The sequence below is a fragment of the Nomascus leucogenys genome, chromosome 14 (assembly GCF_006542625.1).
Source record: "Nomascus leucogenys isolate Asia chromosome 14, Asia_NLE_v1, whole genome shotgun sequence".
NCBI classification, from domain to species: Eukaryota; Metazoa; Chordata; class Mammalia; order Primates; family Hylobatidae; genus Nomascus; species Nomascus leucogenys.
In genome coordinates, this window is record NC_044394.1 from 45745775 (window position 1) to 45755726 (window position 9952).

Sequence of the window (9952 nt, forward strand, 5' to 3'; positions counted from 1 at the left end):
CCCAGCACTTGCTCCTCGGTGCTCCCCCTCCTGCCAGAGTCCTGAGCTTCTCTGTGTTCCTGGACAATGCACGTCTGGGGCATCTCCTTCCTAGATGCGCACACATAGGGCGGGCTGCTCTTCATAATGGTTGAGAGGGAGCTGGGCCTGGATCCACCCAGGTGGCCCCACCACTGTGCATTCGGCTTCCTCCCAGCAAGGAGACAAGGTCAGCTGAGTGCCTTCACTTCAGACAACTACTAGGAGGCGATTTTAGTCAAATTGTCACATCCTTTGTCTATGTAATCCAGCAATCATGCTTTTATTATTATTATTATTATTATTATACTTTAAGTTTTAGGGTACATGTGCACAATATGCAGGTTTGTTACATAGGTATCCATGTGCCATGTTGGTGTGCTGCACCCATTAAAACGTCATTTAGCATTAGGTATATCTCCTAATGCTGTCCCTCCCCCCACCCCACAACAGTCCCCGGAGTGTGATGTTCCCCTTCCTGTGCCCATGAGTTCTCCTTATTCAGTTCCCACCTATGAGTGAGAACATGCAGTGTTTGGTTTTTTGTCCTTGCAATAGTTTACTGAGAATGATGGATTCCAGTTTCATCCATGTCCCTACAAAGGACATGAACTCATCATCTTTATGGCTGCATAGTATTCCATGGTGTATATGTGCCACATTTTCTTAATCCAGTCTATCGTTGTTGGACATCTGGGTTGGTTCCAAGTCTTTGCTATTGTGAATAGTGCTGCAATAAACATACGTGTGCATGTGTCTTTATAGCAGCATGATTTATAGTCCTTTGGGTATATACCCAGTAATGGGATGGCTGGGTCAAATGGTATTTCTAGTTCTAGATCCCTGAGGAAACACCACACTGACTTCCACAATGGTTGAACTAGTTTACAGTCCCACCAACAGTGTAAAAGTGTTCCTATTTCTCCACATCCTCTCCAGCACCTGTTGTTTCCTGACTTTTTAATGATGGCCATTCTAACTGGTGTGAGATGGTATCTCATTGTGGTTTTGATTTGCATTTCTCTGATGGCCAGTGATGATGAGCATTTTTTCATGTGTTTTTTGGCTACATAAATGTCTTCTTTTGAGAAGTGTCTGTTCATGCCCTTTGCCCACTTTTTGATGGGGTTGTTTGTTTTTTTCTTGTAAATTTGTTGGAGTTCATTGTAGATTCTGGATATTAGCCCTTTGTCAGATGAGTAGGATGCGAAAATTTTCTCCCATTCTGTAGGTTGCCTGTTCACTCTGATGGTAGTTTCTTTTGCTATGCAGAAGCTCTTTAGTTTAATTAGATCCCATTTGTCAATTTTGGTTTTTGTTGCCATTGCTTTTGGTGTTTTAAACATGAAGTCCTTGCCCATGCCTATGTCCTGAATGGTATTGCCTAGGTTTTCTTCTAGGGTTTTCATGGTTTTAGGTCTAACATGTAAGTCTTTAATCCACCTTCAATTAATTTTTGTATAAGGTGTAAGGAAGGGATCCAGTTTCAGCTTTCTACATATGGCTAGCCAGTTTTCCCAGCACCATTTATTAAATAGGGAATCCTTATCCCATTGCTTGTTTTTGTCAGGTTTGTCAAAGATCAGATAGTTATAGATATGCAGCATTATTTCTGAGGGCTCTGTTCTGTTCCATTGATCTATGTCTCTGTTTTGGTACCAGTACCATGCTGTTTTGGTTACTGTAGCCTTGTAGTATAGTTTGAAGTCAGGTAGCATGATGTCTCCAGCTTTGTTCTTTTGGCTTAGGATTGACTTGGCAATGCAGGCTCTTTTTTGGTTCCGTATGAACTTTAAAGTAGTTTTTTCCAATTCTGTGAAGAAAGTCATTGGTAGCTTGATGGGGATGGTATTGAACCTATAAATTACCTTGGGCAGTATGGCCATTTTCACGATATTGATTCTTCCAACCCATGAGCATGGAATGTTCTTCCATTTGTTTGTATCCTCTTTTATTTCATTAAGCAGTGGTTTGTAGTTCTCCTTGAAGAGGTCCTTCATGTCCCTTGTAAGTTGGATTCCTAGGTATTTTATTCCCTTTGAAGCAATTGTGAATGGGAGTTCACTCATGATTTGGCTCTCTGTTTGTCTGTTATTGGTGTATAAGAATGCTTGTGATTTTTGTACATTGATTTTGTATCCTGAGACGTTGCTGAAGTTGCTTATCAGCTTAAGGAGATTTGGGGCTGAGACAATGGGGTTTTCTAAATATACAATCATGTCATCTGCAAACAGGGACAACATGACTTCCTCTTTTCCTAATTGAATACCCTTTATTTCCTTCTCCTGCCTGATTGTCCTGGCCAGAACTTCCAACACTATGTTGAATAGGAGTGGTAAGAGAGGGCATCCCTGTCTTGTGCCAGTTTTCAAAGGGAATGCTTCCAGTTTTTGCCCATTCAGTATGATATTGGCTATGGGTTTGTCATAGATAGCTCTTATTATTTTGAGATACGTCCCATCAATACCTAATTTATTGAGAGTTTTTAGCATGAAGGGTTGTTGAATTTTGTCAAAGGCCTTTTCTGCATCTATTGAGATAATAATGTGGTTTTTGTCTTTGGTTCTGTTTATATGCTGGATTACATTTATTGATTTGTGTATGTTGAACCAGCCTTGCATCCCAGGGATGAAGCCCACTCCATCGTGGTGGATAACCTTTTTGGTGTGCTGCTGGATTCGGTTTGCCAGTATTTTATTGAGGATTTTTGCATCAATGTTCATCAAGGATATTGGTCTGAAATTCTCTTTTTTGGTTGTGCCTCTGCCAGGCTTTGGTATCAGGATAATGCTGGCCTCATAAAATGTGTTAGGGAGGATTCCCTCTTTTTCTATTGATTGGAATAGTTTTAGAAGGAATGGTACCAGTTCCTCCTCATACCTCTGGTAGAATTCGGCTGTCAATCCATCAGGTCCTGGACTCTTTTTGGTTGGTAAGCTATTGATTATTACCACAATTTCAGAGCCTGTTATTGGTCTATTCAGAGATTCAACTTCTTCCTGGTTTAGTCTTGGGAGGGTGTATGTGTCGAGAAATTTATCCATTTCTTCTAGATATTCTAGTTTATTTGCATAGAGGTGTTTGTAGTATTCTCTGATGGTAGATTGTATTTCTGTGGGATCAGTGGTGATATCCCCTTTATCATTTTTTATTGCATCTATTTGATTCTTCTCTCTTTTCTTATTAGTCTTGCTAGTGGTCTATCAATTTTCTTGATCTTTTCAAAAGACCAGCTCCTGGATTCATTAATTTTTTGAAGGGTTTTTTGTGTCTCTATTTCCTTCAGTTCTGCTCTGATTTTAGTTATTTCTTGCCTTCTGCTGGCTTTTGAATGTGTTTGCTCTTGCTTTTCTAGTTCTTTTAATTGTGATGTTAGGGTGCCAATTTTAGATCTTTCCTGCTTTCTCTTGTGGGCATTTAGTGCTATAAATTTCCCTCTACACACTGCTTTGAATGTGTCCCAGAGATTTTGGTATGTTGTGTCTTTGTTCTCATTGGTTTCAAAGAACATCTTTATTTCTGCCTTCATTTCGTCATGTACCCAGTAGTCATTCAGGAGCAGGTTGTTCAGTTTCCATGTAGTTGAGTGGTTTTGAGTGAGTTTCTTAATCCTGAGTTCTAGTTTGATTGCACTGTGGTCTGAGAGACTGTTATAATTTCTGTTCTTTTACATTTGCTGAGGAGAGCTTTACTTCCAACTATGTGGTCAATTTTGGAATAGGTGTGGTGTGGTGCTTAAAAAAATGTATATTCTGTTGATTTGGGGTGGAGAGCTCTGTAGATGTCTATTAGGTCCGCTTGGTGCAGAGCTGAGTTCAATTCCTGGGTGTCCTTGTTAACTTTCTGTCTCGTTGATCTGTCTAATGTTGACAGTGGGGTGTTAAAATCTCCCATTATTATTCTGTGGGAGTCTAAGTCTCTTTGTAGGTCACTCAGGACTTGCTTTATGAATCTGGGTGCTCCTGCATTGGGTGCATATATATTTAGGATAGTTAGCTCTTCTTGTTGAATTGATCCCTTTACCATTATGTAGTGGCCTTCTTTGTCTCTTTTGATCTTTGTTGGTTTAAATTCTGTTTTATCAGAGACTAGGATTGCAACCCCTGCCTTTTTTTCTTTTCCATTTGCTTGGTAGATATTCCTCCATCCCTTTATTTTGAGTCTATGTGTGTCTCTGCACATGAGATGGGTTTCCTGAATACAGCACACTGATGGGTCTTGACTCCTTATCCAATTTGCCAGTCTGTGTCTTTTAATTGGAGCATTTAGCCCGTTTACATTTAAAGTTAATATTGTTATGTGTGAGTTTGATCCTGTCATTATGATGTTAGCTGGTTATTTTGCTCGCTAGTTGATGCAGTTTCTTCCTAGCCTCGATGGTCTTTACAATTTGGCATGTTTATGCAGTGGCTGGTACCGGTTGTTCCTTTCCATGTTTAGTGCTTCCTTCAGGAGCTCTTTTAGGGCAGGCCTGGTGGTGACAAAATCTCTCAGCATTTGCTTGTCTGTAAAGTATTTTATTTCTCCTTCACTTATGAAGCTTAGTTTGGCTGGCTATGAAATTCTGGGTTGAAAATTCTTTTCTTTAAGAATTTTGAATATTGGCCTCCACTCTCTTCTGGCTTGTAGAGTTTCTGCCGAGAGATCAGCTGTTAGTCTGATGGGCTTCCCTTTGTGGGTAACCCGACCTTTCTCTCTGGCCACCCTTAACATTTTTTCCTTCATTTCAACTTTGGTGAATCTGACAATTATGTGTCTTGGGGTTGCTCTTCTCGAGGAGTATCTTTGTGGCATTCTCTGTATTTCCTGAATCTGAATGTTGGCCTGCCTTGCTAGATTGGAGAAGTTCTCCTGGATAGTATCTTGCAGGGTGTTTTCCAACTTGGTTCCATTCTCCCCGTCACTTTCAGGTACACCAATCAGACGTAGGTTTGGTCTTTTCACATAGTCCCATATTTCTTGAAGGCTTTGTTCATTTCTTTTTATTCTTTTTTCTCTAAACTTCCCTTCTCGCTTCATTTCATTCATTTCATCTTCCATCACTGATACCCTTTCTTCCAGTTGATCGCATCGGCTACTGAGGCTTCTGTATTCTTCACGTAGTTCTCAAAACTTGGCTTTCAGCTCCATCAGCTCCTTTAAGCACTTCTCTGCATTGGTTATTTTAGTTATACATTCATCTAAAGCCTTCTTCTCTCAACTCGTCAAAGTCATTCTCCATCCAGCTTTGTTCCGTTGCTGGTGAGGAACTGCGTTCCTTTGAAGGAGGAGAGGTGCTCTGCTTTTTAGAGTTTCCAGTTTTTCTGCTCTGTTTTCTCCCCATCTTTGTAGTTTTTTCTACTTTTGGTCTTTGATGATGGTGATGTACAGATGGGTTTTTGGTGTGGGTGTCCTTTCTGTTTGTTAGTTTTCCTTCTGTCAGACAGGACCCTCAGCTACAGGTCTGTTGGAGTTTGCTAGAGGTCCACTCCAGACCCTGTTTGGCTGGGTGTCAGCAGCGGTGGCTGCAGAACAGCAGATTTTCGTGAACCGCAAATTCAGCTGTCTGATCGTTCCTCTGGAAGTTTTGTCTCAGAGGAGTACCCAGCCGAGTGAGGTGTCAGTCTGTCCCTACTAGGCAGTGCCTCCCAGTTAGGCTGCTTGGGGGTCAGGGACCCACTTTAGGAGGCAGTCTGCCCGTTCTCAGATCTCCAGCTGCATGCTGGGAGAATCACTACTCTCTTCAAAGCTGTCACACAGGGACATTTAAGTCTGCAGAGGTTACTGCTGACTTTTTGTTTGTCTGTGCCCTGCCCCCAGAGGTGGAGCCTATAGAGGCAGGCAGGCCTCCTTGAGCTGTGGTGGGCTCCACCCAGTTCGAGCTTCCTGGCTGCTTTGTTTACCTAAGCAAGCCTGGACAATAGCGGGCGCCCCTCCCCCAGCCTCACTGCCGCCTTGCAGTTTGATCTCAGACTTGTGTGCTAGCAATCAGCAAGACTCCGTGGGCGTAGGACCCTCTGAGCCAGATGCAGGACACAATTTCCTGGTGTGCCGTTTTCCAAGCCCGTTGGAAAAGAGCAGTATTAGGCTGGGAGTGACCCGATTTTCCAGGTGCCGTCTGTCACCCCTTTCTTTGACTAGGAAAGGGAACTCCCTGACCCCTTGCGCTTCCCAAGTGAGATGATGCCTCGCCCTGCTTTGGCTCGGCTCGTGCACGGTGTGCTGCACCTACTGTCCTGCACCCACTGTTTGGCACTCCCTAGTGAGATGAACCCGGTACCTCAGATGGAAATGCAGAAATCACCCGTCTTCTGCGTCTCTCACGCTGGGAGCTGTAGACCGGAGCTGTTCCTATTCGGCCATCTTGGCTCCACCCCCCACAATCATGCTTTTAAGTGTTTATCTGACTGTAAAAGTAAGTCCACAAAGAAAACTGCACGAGTAATTACAATAGCTTCATTTACATTTTCCCAAAACTATAAACATTCAGAAAGTTTTTCTGTAGGTGAAAAACAAACTGTGATAAATTCATACAATGGAATGATATAGCAATTATAAAAAAGTGCTAACAAACCATGAAAACACATGAATAAATCTTAAATGCATATTGTTAAGTAAAATAAACTAGTCTGATACAGCTACACAATATATAATACAATTTATTTGATAATCTGGAGAAGGCCAAACTTTAAACAAAGTGAAAAAAAAATTGTATTTGCCAGAAATTTGTGGAGAAGGTGAGAATAGATTAAAAAATAGAAGACTTTAAAGGATGATGAAACTATTATGTATAATATTGCAATGGTAGATATGTGATGTCATAAATTTGTCAAAATCCACAGACTATACAGCATGAAGGCTAGATTTTACTTTACAAAAAATATAAATAAATAAGAGATTAGGGACCCCAAGATGGAATGCAGATTGTACAGAAAATATCTGATGTCCTTATTAATGCACAAAACAACTTTGTTGAATAAAGTATGTGAAAAAAGCTGCTAAATCACTTTAGAAATAGTGACGCCAATAAGACTAAAAAATAAAGAAACTGCACGTCAGCATTCTCCTCTAGTTGATGATGATGTTCCACAAGGAGCACAGATTACCAACTGTGATTCCACACTACAAGAATCCCAGAATTGGACAACACAGGGAATAGACAGTGTGTGGCGGGAGGGGGTTCCTTGCAGTTGGAGTGGGAGGTTACAGACAGCAAGGAGGAAAGGTGAGAAATGTCCATGAAAAGCTGGATTAGAGTGAAAGTGCTAGTAATTTTTTATGATTGACGTAATCTGCATGCAATACATTAAATGAAAATACTTCCTTGAAGAAAGTGCAAAATAGGATATGACCTAAATAACTTTGGAAAGAGGGAATTCTGAAAGTCTAAAGTGTAAGTAAACTGCACATAATCACTGTACTCTAGTGGATAAACATGTTCCCAACAGACGTATAGCTTCACAATTTTGATTCCGCTATGCACGTTTCCTGAAATCGTGCAGCTAAGTAATACAACGGAATATGGTGGGATGGAGTTCCTCATTTGGCAGTGGGTGGTGATTGACAGGCAAGGCAGGCAGGCTAGAAATGTCCATGTGGTATTGTAATTGGGTGGAGACAAGAATGTGTTCTCATTTTTAATGTGTTACAGGTACAGAAGACTAGATATGTAAATAGTTGAGATGTGTCTCTAAACATGGGTTAATGAACACATGCACATTTTCTAAGACATTTAGTTGAGAGGTCCTTGAGGCACTTATATCCCACTAACAATATATACACCCAACTTCACAATTCTCTATTTTAATACCATTCTTCAACACCAGAAGCCAGTAATCTTTAGAAAAACAGCAGATTCTATGTATGGAAAAGATAATATGGAAAATAAGCTTAGGATTTCTTATAATACCAGAAAATAGGGAAGTGTTTAAAAACAAAAGGAAGAGATGTCATGTAAGGATACAGGATCCAAACTAAATGAACTCCAAGCACATAAAAAAACTGTGATGATTTGGGCAAAAGCATAAATAATGAGGTATGGATCTTCCTCAGAGTATAAAATAAGCATCTTTAAGCCAATACTGTTACTAATAGATGAGTAAATAAAGAAAATGTGAAAAGAAGGATGAATCTCCCTTACAGAGTTATTCAAAATATTTTAAGCTGATAGTACTCTCATCATGTAGGTGAGGTTTAAACACTCATGTGTTGATTGTGGTCTGAGATTATAGACATGGAAAAAATAATCACTGCTAGTTTATTTTATAACCAGTTTTTAGAAATAATGCCAAAAACATGGTCTCTGAGTGAATACAATTATTCATGGTAATGTATCCAAATTTGCAAACACACGCACACGTTTTTCTGCAATACACACTGATAAGTAACTAAAAAGACAATCACAGACTTGGAGAAAATATTTTCAATTCGCATTTTTGTTAAATGATTTCTTTTAATTCAGTAAATGACTTTTATAATGAATATGCAAGTAAACTCAACAAAATTATATAAAAATTGTTAAATATAAATTTTTCATTAGGGATGTGTGCATTGAAACAAAAATTAGATTCCATTGCTCACCTATTAGAATGGTTAAAATGCACAATCCTCATGGTGAAAAATGGCCGTAAGAATGTGAAAAAACAAGAACGATTTTGCATTTATGATGGGAATCCCAAATGGTGCATGCACAAAATGAAATACATTTTGGCTTTTTTTTTTTAACAGAGATAAAAGTAGAGTTGAAATATGATCTAGTGGCTGTGTTTCAAAATATTTAAAACACTGATTCAGAAATTGATGTTTACACAGGAAACCAGCTTCTGCTCTCTGACATCTATCACCTGGTTTGTGCCAAGAGCATTAACCGTGGGCGCTCCTCCCAAAAAATGGTTGTCCACAGGGGAGATATTAAGCTATGGCTGCTCCTGGGACTCATTGGAGATTCCTGATGGGCAACTGTAATCAGGGAGTCATCAACAGCCTTGCTGGACTTAACTTGCTCCACAGGTTAACTAGGAAGGACCACCAAACTCCCACATTTCCCCATCACTAGTTGTAAGACTGGGATCCTGGCCTGACAGTGTCTACAGCCTCACTCAGCCTCCTGTGTGTTTTTCTGCCTGCTTTACTTACATCTCACTTTGGGACAAATAAGAAATTTTTTAAATAAACTTTTCTAATCTAGAGACCTCAGTGGTAGGCACAGAAACACAAATGTAGAGAGGTTCCCAGGAAAACTGTTCGATGCAGAGGAAGCCACAGACCCTGAAGGAAAGTGGCCCTTGACCTTCAACTGCACTTGCCCTGGGGATGCCCGTAACTTCTGTGGGAGTCAGTGCCCCATGCAGCCCAGGCTCCTTCCTTCTTGCTGCAGGAAATTTTGTGTTTTGGCTGACACTGGTGTTCCCTCACTTGGTATCTTATGTACAGTAATATGAGGCCATGTTCTCAGCTCTCAGACTGTTCATTCACAGATACAGTGAGTTCTTGGCATTGTCTTTGGAAATGGTGAATCTGTCCTTCACAGATTTTGAATGGTATAACTGACTTTCATCATACTTCATATTTACTGCTCACTCCAGCACCTTCTCTGAAGCCTGGTGGACTCAGCTAATTCAGTAGCTTCTCATTCAGTAGCTCATTCAGTAGCTACTAAATTTGAATCCACGGGCCACACAGAAGACTCCCAAAACTCTCCAGGCTGTCTCAGGCCTTCTCCAGACTCCACCAGCTGAACCTCACTTGACACCTTCATACACATAGGCATGGTTAGAAACTGCCAAATGCATCCACTGTTCCTCTCACTCACATCCACTTATACTCACTCTCTCTAATTCTCCATGAATAAGCTTTTAAAATAGCAACAAGAAAAATCTAGCATAGCTTAAAGCCCATACTGAATCCTGTGTTCAGTACTGATTACCAAGTGGAAACACCTGGAAATCCCAGGGCT